Source organism: Plecotus auritus (genome assembly GCF_963455305.1).
Source record: "Plecotus auritus genome assembly, chromosome: 6".
Taxonomy (NCBI): domain Eukaryota; kingdom Metazoa; phylum Chordata; class Mammalia; order Chiroptera; family Vespertilionidae; genus Plecotus; species Plecotus auritus.
Window position 1 is genome coordinate 88386669 of NC_137773.1, and position 17778 is coordinate 88404446.

Consider the following 17778-nt stretch of genomic DNA (forward strand, 5'->3'; position numbering starts at 1 on the left):
AACATTTTAGTAGTTTTTAAATAAATATATAGTCAGCCCTCTATATGCCCATTTCACATCTGCAGATTCAACCAAAACACCGTTTTCAATCCATGGGCCAACTGTATGCATTAATCTTTGCCAATTTATATAAGGGACTTACGCATCTATGGATTTTGGTATCTAGTGGGGGTTCTGGAACCAATCGCCTCCAGATGCTGAGGTACAACTGGAGTTAAGTTTTTGAGGAGTCAAAAGTTATAAGAAATATATCAGGCAATCTTGACCTAGATTTTTAACTGTGCAAGATGGGTGTCAGTGCCTCTAACATCCACATTGTTCAGTTGTATAGCATTTAGAAAAAAATAATTTTAGGAAATACATGAATATGGCATTCCTAGGAAGATATCTGACAATAAATGTGCCAAACCTTCATATAAAAATATATAAAACTCTACTGAGATACATTAAAGAATGCCTAAATAAATGCAGATACTGAGTTGATGGCCTAAAGGATTTAATAACATAAAGATGTTGACTCTACCAGTACTGATTCAATTAAATTCCAGGTATACCAGAATGATTTTTTGTGGACCTCTGCAAGCTTACTGTTAAATGCATATTAAGAAATAAAGGGCACAGCCCTGGCCAATGGTGTTCAATGGTTAGAGTGTTGGCCCACCCACCAAAGGGTCGTGGGTTCAATTCCTGGTTGGTCAAGGGCATATACCTGGTTTGCAGGTTTGATCCCCGGCCCGCTAGGGGCTCATGCAGGAGGCAACCAATTGATGTGTCTCTCACATAGATGTTTCTCTCTCTCCACCCCCACCACTCTATCCCTTCTACTCTCTCTAAATAGCAATGGAAAAATACTCTCAGGTGAAAAATATCCTTGGGTGAGGATTAATGAAAAAGTAATTAACTACAGACTAGTCAACTCAAGAGAAACAGTAGTAGCATTGCAGAGGAGTACAGCTGGGCCTTAATCCCTGACCAGGACCCACAGTTCAAGGGTCCCTGTGCAGCACAGAACTTTGCCATTGTTGGGAGAGGGGGAAACTGCTGAGCGAAGGTCGTGACAGCAGAGAGGAGCAGAGGCACCTCATGGGGAACAAACTGACTTGTTGTCTGAAGTCCAATGCCAGCCCCAATCTGGGTCCATGCTCCGAGTAGTGAAGCCTGACAATGAGTCTGAGGTCTATGAGGTGGAGACCAGGACTCAGTGGCAGTTCTACCAGCCCCAGCTGCCCTGGAGCCTGCCAAGTTGAGTTTGGGAGCCTTCCAGGGCCACTATGTACAGCATCTGAGCAACCAGGAGATGCCCAAAGAGTTACCTTTAGAATCAAACCCTTCTGACCACCCAAAGACAAGCACAATTTTTCTGAACAAATCTGAAATGGATGAGCAAGAAAAGAGGAACTACTTAAATCATGTATTTCCAGTGCGCCTTACTAAAAAGTATAGCTAGCTCATGCTCAACAATATTCCTACATGACAGCACAATCAGCCAGCCTAATTTTAGAACCATAGTCCAATGTGTGGCCTTAGAAATATATTTCCTCATAAAAAACAGAGCTGGATTGCTTTTTGGCCTTTTGCCTAAGATAAAGCATAGATATCTGTTCTTATCAGTTTAACGTCTGATCCATTCTCTATCTGAATGGATTTTGGGAGGAGAGAGATGGAATCGGAGCTTGTTCCATCCATGCTGTGCATCCACCTGGCCAGGAATGGTGCAACCCCTCAGGAACAAAAAATAAGAAAAGAACAGAGCTGGAAGTAGATCATATGATATATTTGATGAAAGAACACACCCATTTATACGAAAAATGATTCCAGATAATACTTTAAGCATAATCCTAAACCCAAATTTATATACAGAATATTTTCATATTGTTTTCAGAGCCACACAGCTAACAGCTAACTGTGCAATGGACTGATTTACTTGGAAAGGCATCTGAGTTATGCCAAGATTGACATTTGTCCCACTATCTGGAAAAGGATTCCTTTGGGAGCCATTATTCTTGCCTACAAGTTTTGGGACAATCGGGCTATATGGAAGGTGGACTACTGCCAGGTCCTCAAGGACATAATTACAGATGGAGACATAAATTTTGCCTACAAAACAAGGCCTGGTGGAGAAGGCCCGCCTGCACCAGATAATCCCAGGAATTAATCACTCCAAGAACAAGCATAATTTCTAGGTGATCATCATCTCAAAATTGACCATTAGTCCTGGCCATGGAAAAAAGTACATTCAGTAAGCAGGCAGGTCAGAGTACACCTCTGTGAAACTGCAGAGGTCCCAACTGGGCCAAGTGAGGTGCTCCATGGCAAACTGCCTGCTTCTGAAGAAGAAAGCATTAGTTAGAGACAGTCCAGGTGAAATACTAATTGCTACTTAGAAGGTGGAAGCAGAAAGAACTTCAGGCCTAAATAAGCACCAGAGGCACATCGGATAGCCTCCATGATGGGAGGGTGTTCACCTATTCCACTTAAGGACAGACCTCAGTTTCAGGTCAGCTGTGCGAGCCAAGTGAGGCATGCACTCCCTGGGACTATGTGCTGGTGGATATATTTGATAAAGGGAACACATCCTTTACACAGGAAATGATTCCAGAGGATACTTTAAGCATAATCCTAAACCCAAATTTATGTCACTTAGGGCCACCCCAAGCAGAAGCTTCTCATTAAATCTCTGAATTTTCCTTCATACTAGAGACCTAAAAATGGCTGAAAAGTATTATCAAGATGTGAAGAAAGTAACACAGAAACTAGATGGACTGTAGGGGAAGATAATGGTTTAAAAAAAAAAAAACACAGAGCTTTTCTTCACCACAGTCAGAATAACTTTGCAGAAGCTCACAGATTCTTCACAGAAATTTTAAGGATTGACCCAACAAATGCAGTGGCCAACAATGCCGCCATGTGTCGGCTCCACGTTAGCAAACTCAATAACTCCCTGGGGGCAGCTTGAGGCATCAAGTACTCAAAAAATTAAAAATATCAGAGAACACATTGGAGCCCCATCAGTGTGACTCAATGGTTGAACGTCGACCCATCCACCAAGAGGTCACTGGTTTGATTCCTGGTCAGGGCACATGCCCCAGTTGTGAGATTGATCCCCAATAGAGGGCATGCAGGAGGTGGCTGATGGATTTCTCTCTCTCTCCCTTCTCCTCTTCCTTCTTCTCTCTAAAATTTAAAAACCTACTTTATAAAAAAATAGCTGAAAAATGTAATGTAAACCATTCTTACTCTGTGCCTGAGTGTCTAGAGCATTTATAAATATGAAAAGAAGGTATCAAAAAAATAAGTAATCATTTTTATCACCATGTAATGTTGCTAAAGGGGTATTTAAAGGGCTATCTATGGCCTTAAATGCTTATATTAAAAAACACAGACTGAAAATTAATGAGATTTCTAACTTAAGGATAAGACACTTGATTGAAAAATAAGCAATCCCAAACAATGGGGTGAAAGGCACTATGGTAGCCACTGTGCGCAGGGAGCTGCTGGGCCACCAAGACTTCCTGCTCTGCCCCCTTTGCTGACTCTGCTGGAACCATCCAGAGTCTCAGCATGACAAGGAACAGTTGAAATACATTGAGTTAACTTATCTCTGCAATATAGCTTGCATCAAGAAATGAAGAAAAATGGTGAATTAGAAAAAGAGATGACCAGATGTAAGAAACTCTTAAAAATTACAAAAAGGAAATTAAATGAATGTGAAAATGAAGAGCTGAGTTTCTCTGGAGATTTAAAAGCAAATATAATTGAAATGGAAATTCAGACTAATATGTTAAAACAGAAGTCACAGCATTACCTCAAGAAGCTCCAGAGCAGTAAAGAGAGAATCATAATGCTTCAACAAGAAGTAGTTTGACCTCAGAATTAAAGATCTGGAATCTGAACTCTCCAACATGACAACTCAAGACGGTAAATTAGAAAAATATAAGCAACTCTACATAGAAGTAACAGAATGAATGTAGAAAGTCATTGGCAAATAAACTATATGAGACTAATGAGAGGCTAGCAGAGGTCAGAACCAAACTTCTCCTGCAGAAGAACCAGAACACTCCTAATGCGAGGCCAGTCCTGGAGACACCTTTTGTTTGGAAATGCTAATAATAAATTTGTACCCAATAGAAATTGTACTCCATGAGAAAACTTGGTGATTCCTGCCTCAAAAAAAGATTTTTAAGAATTAAACTTTTTTTTAAAAAAAGCAATCCCACATTTGCAACATGTATAAAATTTCTCTCTCTCCCACTCTGAATTTCCTTGTGCAAAGGTGAAGTCCCAGCAGAAGTCTTCCCCAGGCTGAAGATACTCACATGTGAGATCAACAGGGCTTTCCCACATGCTCCATTCCTAGGGCTTCTCTTCACTGTGAGTTCTCACATGTTCCTATGGCATCGGTGACTACTGAAGTTTCCCACAGTCATCTGTGGTACGTCTCTCCCCTGTATGAACCCGTCTGTGGGCAGTCAGGTTAGAGTTCCTATTGAAGGTTTTTCCACAGTCACAGCATTGGTAGAGCGTCTCCCCAGTATGGGTTCTCGTGTGTACCATGGGATGGAACTGCAGTCACTACACAGATAGTTTCTCCCCAGTCTGGTCACTGCTCCTGGTGAAGGCCTTTCCGCAGTCACAGCATTCATACAGTTTCTCCCAAGTGTGTGTACCCTCTGGTGTATGACAGCTTGAGCTAGATCTGAAGAATTTCTCACACTGATTAATACTCCTACAGTTTCTCTACAGTGTGAGTTCCAAAGTGTGTCCTAAAGGATGAAGCTTTCCCATACTGAAAACATTTATATGGTTTCTCGCCAGCATGAGATTGAGCATAGATTTTAAGAGATGAAGGATAACAACATTCTTTACATTCATTGCATTTCTCACTGGTGTAATTTCTCTTGGGGAAAAAAAAAATGTCCATTTCTTCTGATGACTTTTCCACATTCATGGAGTTTCTCTCCAGGTTGAGTTGATACCAATTAGTTAAGGGATAGAGGAATCTAAAGGTTTTCTCACTTCCAATGCACTCACAAGGATTCTTCCCCAGAGAAAGTCTGAAGTGTCAAGAAAGAAAAATCCCAATTAGAAGTTGGTACCATTTTCAAGCATGCCTACTGCTTCCACCCTCTTTGAATTCTTTCAAATTAACGTGAATACTCTGCCACAGGTTCTATCACAGTCATGACATTCATACGGCTTATTATGTACAAACTTTTTTTCTGATATTTAAACAAAAACTGAATTACATGTTAATATTCTCTTTCTGAGTCATATTTGTGGATATGCTTACTTGTGAGAATTCCCTATGAATAAATATTGAAGTTGGTATAGAATGTTCCCCAAACTCATAACTCAGTGACACTTCTAAGAAATGACTTCTCTTGGGTGAAGGTAACTGGCCCCAACTATCTCTCCTTGTGGCTGTACTGTTCTTCTACCTCAAGGCAATCCCATCCTTCCACTGCAGAAAACCAGCAATGGGCCATGGACAGCCTTTCCCTTTTCCTGCTAGTAGATGGGTTGTTTTGCAGTAGTTTCTTTGGTTTTAAATCTAAGTTAAGACTTCTTCTCTGAAATTAATAAAAAAAAAAAAACACCTAAGTTCTTGAAGAAATAAATGAGATAGAGGTAATTTTTAAAACTAAGCTAGCCCTGCCGGCATGGCTCAGTGGTTGAGTATCAACCTATGAACCAGGAGATCACAGTTCAATTCCCAGTCAGGGCACATGCCTGGGTTGTGGGCTTGACCCCCAATGGGGAGCATGCAGGAGGCAGACGATCAATGTTTCTCTCTCATCATAGATGCTTCTATCTCTCTCTCCCCTCCTCTCTGAAATCAATACAAATATTTTTTTAAATAACTAGGTCCATACTAATTTTTTTACCCTAAGCATGAGAAGTCAATATGACAGGGAAGAATAGACAAGCAGTTAAAGGCAGACTTCAAGGATTTTAGCAATGTGAAGAATTGGACAATGACAGGAACAAGGGGTGGAAAATGTCAGGTGACTTGCTAAGAAATAATTTTGTCAAAAATGAGATGGTAGCTAATAGTCTGGTAGAGGGTACTATCAGGCAAGCGAGGTTTGGGAATGGGGGGAAAATGGACAAACAAGTAGGCAAGGCTATATTCAAGTAACATTTCATTTACAAAGATGGAAATGTTTGGAAACAGGAAACAGGACAAATCTTTCACTGAGCAAAAGAAAAGCAGGAGAGAAAAGAGAGGAGGAGAGAAAGGAAAGCTGAGACTTCCAGAGGAAACTCACCCCAAGTGGGCTGAGATGATCTCTCAGACAAAATAACATGTTATAAAGTCCCTAAAGGGGCTCCTTTCACCCAGGGCTCACCTGCACTGGGGTGTTGGAGAATTCTCTTCTCCTTGTTCCTCAGCAACTCCTGCTCTGCCTAGGTAAGCACATTGGACTTAGAGAAATTATACCCTGCACACATAGGAGGAATGTGAAGGCGTGAACAGGGAACTCCCCCCAGAGCCAACATTTTCAGCAGACGGGCATGTGTGACCCCATGAGCAGTGCTTGATGGTACCCAGGACCCAAAACTCAAACTAGCTAATGTCACACCCTCCAGGAATCGGGGATCCTTAGATCCAAGCACAGACACACTCTTCAGGAGAACTAAGCTTCTTATCATGAAGAGAATAAAGTCATCATGATGGAGGAATCTTCCTTCTCAAGAGAAAGCATTAGACTAGGGATTGGAGACTATAGCCCAAAGGTTAGCCACCTATTTTTATAAATAGTTTTATTGTAACTCACTCCTGTCTATTTCTGGAAGTCCCATCTGTGGCTGCTTTGGCACTACATTGGCAGTGTTAAGTAGTTGCAACAGAGACCCTATAGGCCTGAAAATACTTCTTCTCTGGCTCTTTAAGGAAAAGTGTACCTGCCCCTGCTCTATACTGCCACTACTCAAAGTGTGAGTCACATATCTTTATTCACCATTCTCTTCCCAAGACCAAAAATTATTCCTGGAGCATATCAGGTGCTTAAGAAATATTTGCAGCAAAAATCTACCAATGAAGACATAAGGCTGGCCTTACCCACCGAGGCAAGGCTCCTATAGTTCTCCAGCATCACGTCTCTGTCTGGCATTTTCTGAGCAGTGCCTATCAACAGATGAATGGATAAATAAAATGTATATAACTCTGTTGATATAAAGAACGTCCTAACCTGTAGGGAATTTTTGTAAGATTTTATCTGAGCCAAACTGACAATGCATGCCAGAAAACCAGATCTCAAATGCTCCACAGAATAACAGTTTTACAGCTTCTTTTATGAAATGTAAAATAAAGGAAGGACTGTGAGGAAGATTACATGGAGGGGGGCAAAGCAAGGCAGGGATTGCTATACAGATAATTAACAAAATTATGTGCTTTCTTAAGGGTGGTTATGTCTTATTTCAAAACTATGTTAATCTCATGCACAGAAACAATGGATAGGGCTTGCATAAAGCAAAGATAACCCTTTTACTAAAATGTTATAGGTCTGGGGTGTGGCTATTCACCATGACCTGCCCATCTATCTATCCATCATCTATCTGCACAGGTACAAGGGTGTCTCTTGGCTACAATCCTGTGAATTGCTGGTTGAAGATATAGAAGTAACTATAGACATAAATTCTATTCTCCAGCATGGATGAACTTTGAAAATTTTATGCTAAGTGAAATAAGCTAAACCCAAAAGGATAACTATTATATGATTCTACTTATATGAGGTACCTACAACTATCAAATTCATAGAGAAATAAAATAGAATAGAGGTTACCAAGAACAGGAAATTAGGGTTTGGGGGAGTTTTTTTTAATGGGTACAGTTTCAATTGGGAAAATTAAAAAGTTCTGGAGACGGGTAGTGGTGATGGTTACACAGCAATGTTAATGTACTTAATACCACTGAAAAGTACCCTCAGAAAAAGTTAAAAGGTAACTTTTATGTTATGTGTATTTTTCCACACACACAAAAAAAATGGCTGCAAGGTCATACAACCATTGGTAACACAAAGGTCTCTGGAGAAAAACAAGACACTGTGTTTTTGTTATTGTTTTAAAATATGTTTTTATTGACTTAGAGAAAGGAAGGTAGAGAGAGAAACATCAGTGATGAGAATTATCAATCAGCTGCTTCCTGCATGCCCCCCACTGAGGATCAAGTCCACAACCCAGGCATGTGCCTTAACCAGAAATCAAACTGTGACCTCCTAGTTCATGGGTTGATTCTCAACCATACCAGCTAGGCAAGACACGGTGTTTTGTGTACATTTGGCACTTTGATATTTGGTACTTTGATATTTTTAATCTATAGTTTCCCTAATTATTTAAATGTTCAACAACAACAACAAAAAGCATATCCATGTATTAAACTGTCAAGTACTGTGAACAAAAAGGGATTTCACAGAAAGTAACCTCACAGGGTGATCTGATCATAAATTCCTAACTGGGCAGATCATGGTGAGTAGTCATGCCCCACACCAGTAACTTTTTAGTAAAAGATTTACCTTGGGCCTAGCCAGTTTGGCTCAGTGGATAGAGCGTCGGCCTGGAGATCAAAGGGTCCCAGGTTTGATTCCAGTCAAGGGTACATGTCTGGGTTGCGGGCTCAGTTCAACGTGCAACAGGCAGCCAATCAATGATTCTCTGTCATCATTGATGTTTCTATCTCTCTCTTCCTTCCTCTCTGAAATCAATAAAAATATATTTTTTAAAAAAGATTTACCTTGGCCTTAAGCAAGCCCTGTCCATTTTCCTTGTGCATCTATGTTAACACACCTCTGAAATACCAGAAGTCATGCCCTTGAAGGAGGTATTAACCCTCAAGAGAGCACACAATCTTATTAGCTATCCTATAATTAAATCCTGACATTGCTTTCCCCAGTCATCCTCAGTCCCCTCCTCAATTTAAAATGCATTAAAAAAAAAATCCTGCAAAACTGGCTCCTCCAAGCCCAGCACAAGTAGCAGCCATCTGCAGATTGCTTTGCAGCTCTGTGGAGTGGGGCCCTGCACAGCTGATTCCCATAGTGATTAGAGGTCAGTGGCTGTAGGCACTCCTTGCAGCTGATCAGCCTGGGAGTAACTCCCTCCCGTTGATGTGTCAACAGCAATCCAGGTTCAACTACAAGAAGAGGGTATACACAGATGACACGGGGCAGGGAAAGGTGCACATTGAATACCCAGCGGGGGAAGCTGTGCCATTGGACCCCACAGGACACCTACTCCATTAGGCCACTCTACCCAGCCTAGGAGATGTACCAGCTCTACTTCATACATAGAAAACAACACTTGAAGACTGCCAAAAAGAGGAGACAAAGAAATGTGTCCAAAATGAAAGAAGAGAGTAAAACTCTAGAAAGCATACTAAACAAAATGGAAACAAGCAATCTACTAGATGCAGAGTTCAAAACACTAGTTATACTAGTAAGAATGCTCACTGAACTTAGTAAGAACCTCTAACAGCATAAAAAAGGACTAATCAGAAATGAAGAGTAATTCACAAGGGCCATGGCCAGTGTCACTAAGTGGTTAGAGCCTCAGCCCATGCACTGAAGGGTCACAGATTCGATTCCTGGTCAAGGGCACATACCTAGATTGCAGGTTTACTCCCCATCCCCAGTTGGGGTGCGTGAGGCAACCAGTCAATGTGAAATCTCACATAGATGTTTCTCTCTCTTTCTTTCTCTTGCTCTCTATCTCTCTCCCCTTCCTTCCTTCCTTCCTTCCTTCCTTCCTTCCTTCCTTCCTTCCTTCCTTCCTTCCTTCTCTCTGTCTGAAAAGCAATGGAAAAAAAATATTCTCAGGTGAGGATTAACAAAAGAAAAGGAATTTACAGGGAATCAACAGTAGAGTAGATGAAGTAGAGAATCAAATCTGCAATTTGTAATATAAGGAAGCAAAAAACACCCAATCAGAACAGCAAAAAGAAAAAAGAATACAAAAATATGAGAACAGTGTAAGGAGCCTCTGGGACAACTTCAGGTGTACCAACATTTTCATCATGGTTGTGCTGGAAGGAGAAGAGAGAGCAAGATTTGAAAACCTATTTGAAAAATAATGACGGAAAACTTCCCTAAGTTTTGGTGAAGAAAATAGATATACAAGTCCAGGAAGCACAGAGTCCCAAACAAGATGAACCCAAAGAGGCCAACACCACAACACATCACAATTAAAATGCAAAAGACTAAAGACAAAGAGAGAATCTTAAAAGCAGCAAGAGAAAAGTAGTTGTTACTTACAAGGGGGCTCCCACAAGACTGTCAGCTGATTTCTCAACAGAAACTTTGCAGGCTAGAAGGAATTAGCAAGAAATACTCAAAGTGATGAAAAGCAGGACCTACCAACAAGATTACCCAGCAAAGCTAATTTTTAGCATTAAAGAACAGATAAAGAACTTCCCAGACAAGGAAAAGTTAGAGTTAATCACCACCAAACCAGTATTATGTGAAATGTTAAAAGGTCTTCTTTAAGAAGAAGAAGAAATATTTTAAAATATGAACAAGCCCAACCAGTTTGGGTCAGTTGTTGAGTGTTGACCCATAAACCAGGAGGTGATGTTCTATTCCCTGTCAGGGCAAATACTTGGATTGTGGGCTCAATCCCCAATAAGGAGTGTGCAGAAGGTAGCCAGTTGATAACTCTCTCTCATTATTGATATTTCTATTTCTCTCTCCCTCTCCCTTCCTCTCTGAAATCAATTAAGACATTTTTAAAAGAATGAACAACTAGCCGAAACCGGTTTGGCTCAGTGGATAGAGCGTCGGCCTGCGGACTGAAGGGTCCCGAGTTCGATTCCGGTCAAGGGCACGTACCTTGGTTGCGGGCACATCCCCAGTAGGGGGTGTGCAGGAGGCAGCTGATCGATGTTTCTCTCATCGATGTTTCTAGCTCTCTATCCCTCTTCCTTCCTCTCTGTAAAATATCAATAAAATATATTTAAAAAAAAAAAGAATGAACAACTATATAAAAAATATATGAACAATAAATGGCAATAAATACATGTCCATCAACAATTGAATCTAAAAAAAAAAAAACACCCACAAATGAACAAGAAGAACAGAAACAGACTCAGATACAAAGAACATTTTGATAATTGCCTTATAGGAGGGGGGGTGGTGGGATGGGTGAAAAAGGTGAAGGGATTAAGATGTACAAATTAGTTATTACAGAAGTCATGGGGATGTAAAGTACAGCATAGGGAATATAGTCAGTAATATTCTGTATGGTGTCAGATGGGTGTGAGGGTGTGAGATTTATCAGAATGATCACTTAGTAAGTTATGTAATGTCTAATCACTTGGGTGTGAAACTAATATAATAATATATGTCAACTGTAATTGAAAAATAAAAAAATGATTTAAAAAATGAAAGTTTAAAAGTTGATCAAGAAAAACAACATCTGCAAAATCTATTCTCCTGGGCATTTGAGATATTACAACCTGGCATGTGTCCTCAGTTTGGCTCAAATAGACTCTCAAAAATTCTCTACACTTTTGGACATTTCTTATATCAACACCCTTCTCTTCCTTTAAAGAAAAGATGTCCAGGCCCAAATATAATCTTTTATTTTCTTTTGTCAATAGCTCCTCTTCCCCACCCTCCTAGCACCCTTACTTGCTCTATGGGATGCAGCCTGATTCATGGATCACTTAATTAAGCCAAATTATATCTTCAAATTTACTTGTTCAATTTTATTTTTTAAAATATTTATTGTTGAAAGTATTACATATGTCCCCTTTTCCCACCATCAACCCTTTTTGCACACCTCCACCCCCCAATTTGGTTTCTTAACAAAACAAAAATAATGTATAAAGCTGAAGCCTCACCTCTACACATGGCTAAACTCACTGATCAAGATGACTTTTATGGAGGCAAGATGGCGACCGGCAGGAAGGTAGGGAGGGAGAGTGTGTGAGAGAGTGAGGGAGAGTGTGTGAGAGAGTGAGGGAGCAATAGAGGTGTGTGTGGACATGTGTGGGTCTGTGTGTGAGTGAAATAGGGACAGTTAGACCCTGCAGTTCTTCCAGGGGGCTGCCAATCCAGGCAGTCTTAGACAGCAAAACCCCGCGGCCGCCGCAGACATTCCAGGGAGGACACCGGCGGCACAGAGACCACGCCATCTTGAAGAACAGAACTGCTTGAGACTAGGATCCTAGCCTCGCCATCACCCAGTCTGGTCTCAGAAGCAAACCAGGACTCTATAGCCACTCTGGTAGAAGACCTGCCACCACAGCTACAGACCCAGGGACACCAGGACTCCAGGCACCCGGCCACCGATTTCTGTGAGTCACAAAGCCAATCCCCCTCCCCCTCTGCCCCTGTGGTAGCGACATAAAAACTACCAGACCCCAGCTGCACAATAAGGCTTTCTGCACACACAAAGCAGTGGTGACTCTGCCTGACTTTGAGCCTTGGTGTCAGACACAGGAAGTTTGTTTCCCGCGACTAGTCTCCACGCCCAGCCAGGGAGACTGAGCGGAATTCAAGCCTAGCTGCTCATCTGTAGGGAGGTGGTCTTCTGCGACCAGATCCCATGCCCACACAGGGCAGGAAGACAGCACTGAACTTGACCCCGGACTTGCGAACTCGGGGAATTTGCTTCCCGTGATTCATCTCCACGCCTAGGCAGGAAGGCAGTCCTGAATTTGAGCATAGGTGCACAACCTTGGGGAGATTGTCTTCTGTGACCAGATCCTATGCCCACACAGGGAGATAGCACTGAATTTGAGCCTGGGGGGTGAAAACCCAGGGAGTTTGTTTTGCATGACCAGACCCTGCACCTTAGCAGAGAGGCTGCAGTGAATTTGAACCTGGATGTGCGGTCTTGGGGAGTTTGTTCCCCACGACCAGGCCCTGTGCCCACACAGGAAGGCAGAGCTAAATTTGAGCCTGGGTACATGGACACAGGGAGTTTGTTTTCCACACTGCACACCCACGTGAGCAGACCCCACACCCACACTAAGGGGCAGAGCCACCTGACTTTGATTCAGGGCAAGCACACACAGATGGCTGTTTACCGCAGGGCAGAAGTGGACCTCCTGCCAACACAGTGCAACTGAGCAACCCGGTCTCCCGGGCAGATCGGGGACCCTGAATCTCCACACAAGAGACAGCATTGACCACCAGTGACTAGACTCCATTCCTCATTACATGCACCTGAGATCCCTGATTCCCAGTACATTCACACTAAGAGCCAGTGACTTCAATTCTTGGCGCATGTGCACACAGGGACCTGATTCTCAGTGTGAGGTAGCACCAAGAAACAGAGACTCTGATACTTGATTCTCAGCATGGACACAGGGAGCCTCTGAATCCTGGCACCAATAGGGGACTTTGATTTTTGGCACATGCCAGTGGGTTCTCTGTTTCAACGTGGCGCAGGCAGGGTCCCTGATTCTAGGTGCACACATGAGGCCACACTAAGCGACTGTTACTGTGGCCCAGGGCGAGCATGGTTCCCACCAACCCACAGCAACTGCACATCTTGGTATCAGAGCTCTTCAGTGACACTTGGGGGGTGCAAAACTCCCACTGTACACGGTCCAGGCTCCCACAACTCGACATCTGAACCTTCTGTGATAGTCAGAATGGGGAGACAACAAAGCAATCCCCAGAGGTAAGAAAAGGAGGAATTGCCAAGTAAGGAAATAAATGAAACGGAAGCATGCAACATGACAGAAAAAGAATTTAGAGTAATGGTCATAGAGTTCATACACCGGATGGATGAGAAAATCAGCAACCTATGCAAAAATCAGGAAGAAATGAAAAAACGTTATATAGCTATAATCAAAAACACCATGGAAGGCTTCAACAGTAGACTAGAAGAAGCAGAGGACCGAATCAGTGAGTTAGAAGATCAGGTACAGAAACAAGCCCAATCTGAACAGCAGCTAGAGAAAAAAAAAATAAAAAGCAGGAGGAGAGCCTAAGGGAGCTTTGGGACAATGCAAAACAAAATAATATATGTATAATAGGGCTGCCAGAAGGAAAAGAAGAGCAGCAAGGATTAGAAAATTTATTTGAAGAAATAATGACAGCCCTAACTGGTTTGGCTCAGTGGATAGAGCGTCGGCCTGGGGACTGAAGGGTCCCAGGTTCTATTCCGGTCAAGGGCATGTACCTTGGTTGCGGGCACATCCCCGGTGGGGAGTGTGCAGGAGGCAGCTGATCGATGTTTCTCTCTCATCGATGTTTCTAACTCTCTATCCCTCTCCCTTCCTCTCTGTAAAAAATCAATAAAATATATTTTTAAAAAAAAAGAAAGAAATAATGACAGAAAACTTCCCTGATATGGGGAAGAAAAAAGTTACTCAAGTACAAAGAGTCCCAAGCAAAATGAATCCCAAAAGACCCACAGCAAGACAAACCATAATTACAATGGCAAATGTTATTGACAAAGAGAGAATCTTAAAGGCTGCAAGAGAGAGACAGACAGTTACCTACAAAGGATCCCCCATCAGATTATCAAATGATTTCTCAACAGAAACACATCAAGCTAGAAGGGAATGGAAGAAGATATACAAAGTGATGCAAAGCAAGGGACTTAATCCAAGAATACTCTATCCAACAAGACTATCAATCAAAATTGAAGGGGAAATCAGGAGCTTCACAGACAAAAAAAAAAAGGCTAAGGGAGTTTATCACTACCAAACCAGCTATGCAAGAAATGCTAAAGGGAATGCTGTAAAAAGAAGAAACAAAAAGGTAAGAAGGAACACAGCCTCAAAAAAATAAAAATGGCTACAAACAAGTACCTTTCAATAATAACTTTAAATGTAAACAGACTAAATGCTCCAATCAAAAGACATCGAGTGGCTGAATGGATAAAAAAAACATGACCCATATATATGCTGTCTACAAGAGACCCACCTCAGAACAAGGGACTCACACAGACTGAAAGTAAAGAGATAAAACAATATCTTTCAGGCAAATGGAAATGAAAAAAAAAGCTGGGGTAGCAATACTTATATCTGACAAAATAGATCTCAAAGTGAAGACCATAACAGGAAATAAGGAAGGCCACTTCATAATACTAAAGGGATCGATACAACAAGAGGATATAATCCTGGTAAACATATATGAACCCAATTCAGGAGCACCCAAATACATAAAAAATTTCCTGGAAGATATCAAGAGAGAGATAGACACCAATACAATCATAGTAGGGGACTTTAATACAACACTGACATCACTGGATAAATCCTCTAGACAAAAAAATCAGCAAAGAAACAACAATCCTAAATGACTCACTAGATCAGATGGACTTAATTGACATCTTCAGAACATTTCACCCCAAAGCTGCGGAATATACGTTCTTTTCAAGTGGACATGGGACATTTTCAAAAATAGACCACATACTGGGTCACAAGCAAAGTCTGCCAAATTCAAGAAGATTGAAATCATACCAAGCATCTTTTCAGACCACAATGGCATAATATTAGACATAAACTACAATTAAAACAATCCAAAACACTCAAACACTTGGAAGCTGAATAGCATGTTATTAAATATTGATTGGGTTACCAATGAGATCAAAGAAGAAATTTTAAAAGTTCTGGAAACTGGAGGGAGGAAAAATGGAAGTGGAATAGACAGAAGTGTTCCGAGCCTTGACCCGGAGTAGAAAGAGAGAACAGATGAGGGTCGCATGAGGAGTGTTTGTTGGCAAGTTAGGGGACAGCTAAACTCCAGAAGAAGGTGGGGGACTGCTAGAGGGGGTTCCCCTGACCTGACAGCCCCCACTGAGGCTGGGTCCCCTCCCGGAGCTGCGGGCTTGGACGCGGAATCTGCGCCATCTTGAGCGGGACAGTGGAGCTATTGGAAGCCTGGGAATCCACAACTGTGGCACCCACGGAAGAGCTGCGAACCCCAGAACACCGGTCCCCAGTTGGCACAAACACGCAGATTCAGAGGAGCTCTACACTCCACCATTGAAAGGAGAGAGAGAACTACATAACCAGACATCCAGAGAAGGGAGACCATGGGGAGACAAAGAAACAGCCCACATATGAAAGAAAAGCAGGCATCACCAGAAAAGGAAGTAAACGAAATGGAGGCAAGCAACCTTCCAGAGAAAGAATTCAGAGAAATGGTCATAAGGTGGCTGAAAAGAATGGAAGACAAATTCGACAATATGAGCAAGAACCAAGAGGAAATGAAGAAGAACCAAGAAGAAATGAAAAATGACATCGCTGCTGTAAAGAACTCAATAGAAAGCATCAAGAGTAGACTAGAAGAAGCAGAGGACCGCATCAGTGAGCTAGAAGACAAGATGGGAAAAAATACTCAAGTAGAGCAACTTCTAGAAAAAAAAATTAAAAGGCAGGAGGAGAGCTTAAGGGAACTTTGGGACAACACGAAACAAAACAACATCCGCATAATAGGGGTTCCAGAAGGAAAGGAAGCTGAGCAAGGAATAGAAAACCTCTTTGAAGAAATAATGACAGAAAATTTCCCAGATATAGGGAAGAAAAAACACACACAAATCCAAGAAGCTCACAGAATCACAAGCAAAATGAACCCCAAAAGACCGACACCAAGGCACATCATAATTAAATTGGCAAACACCAACGAAAAAGTAAGAATCTTAAAAGCGGCAAGAGAGAGACAGACAAAGAGAGCAGTTACATACAAAGGAACCCCCATCAGACTAGCAACTGATTTCTCAACAGAAACTCATCAGGCCAGAAGGGAATGGAATGAAATATACAAAGTCATGCAAAGGAAGGGTCTGAATCCAAGAATGCTGTACCCAGCAAGGCTATCAATCAAAATTGAAGGTGAAATCAGGAGCTTCACAGACAAAAAAGGACTAAGGGAATTTATTACCACCAAACCAGCAATGCAAGAAATGCTAAAGGGTCTGCTGTAAAAAAAAACAAAAACAGAAATAGGAAGCGAAGAAGGAACACAGGGGTAAAGAATAAAAATGGCGACAAATAAGTACCTATCAATAATAACTGTAAATGTAAATGGATTAAATGCCCCAATCAAAAGACATAGGGTAACGGATTGGATAAGAAAACACGACCCATATATCTGCTGTCTACAAGAAACCCCCTCAAAAAAAAAGATGCACACAGACTGAGGGTGAAGGGATGGAAAAAGGTTTTCCAGGCAAATGGAACTGAAAAAAAAGCTGGGGTAGCAATACTTATAACTGACAAATTAGATCTCAAAGTGAAGGACATAACAAGAGATAAGGAAGGCCACTTCATAATACTAAAGGGAGCAATCCAACAAGAAGAAATAACTCTGGTAAACATATATGCACACAATACAGGAGACCCCAAATACATAAAAAAACTCCTGGAGGATATCAAGGGAGAGATTGACAGCAATACAATCATAGTAGGAGACTTTAATACCCCACTATCACCATTGGACAAATCCTCTAAACAAAAAATCAGCAAAGAAACATCAATCCTAAATGACTCACTAAACCAGGTGGAATTAATTGACATCTTCAGAACATTTCACCCCAAAGCCACAGAATATACATTCTTCTCAAGTGCACATGGGTCATTTTCAAAGATAGACCATATGTTGGGACATAGGCAAAGTCTCTTCAAATTCAAGAAGATAGAAATAATATCAAGCATCTTCTCAGACCACAGTGGCATAAAACTGGAAATCAACTAAAATAAAAACAACCCAAAGAAATCAAACACATGGAGACTAAACAGCATGCTATTAAACCATGACTGGGTTACCAGAGAGATCAAAGAAGAAATAAAAAAACATCATGGCAACAAATGACAATGAAAAC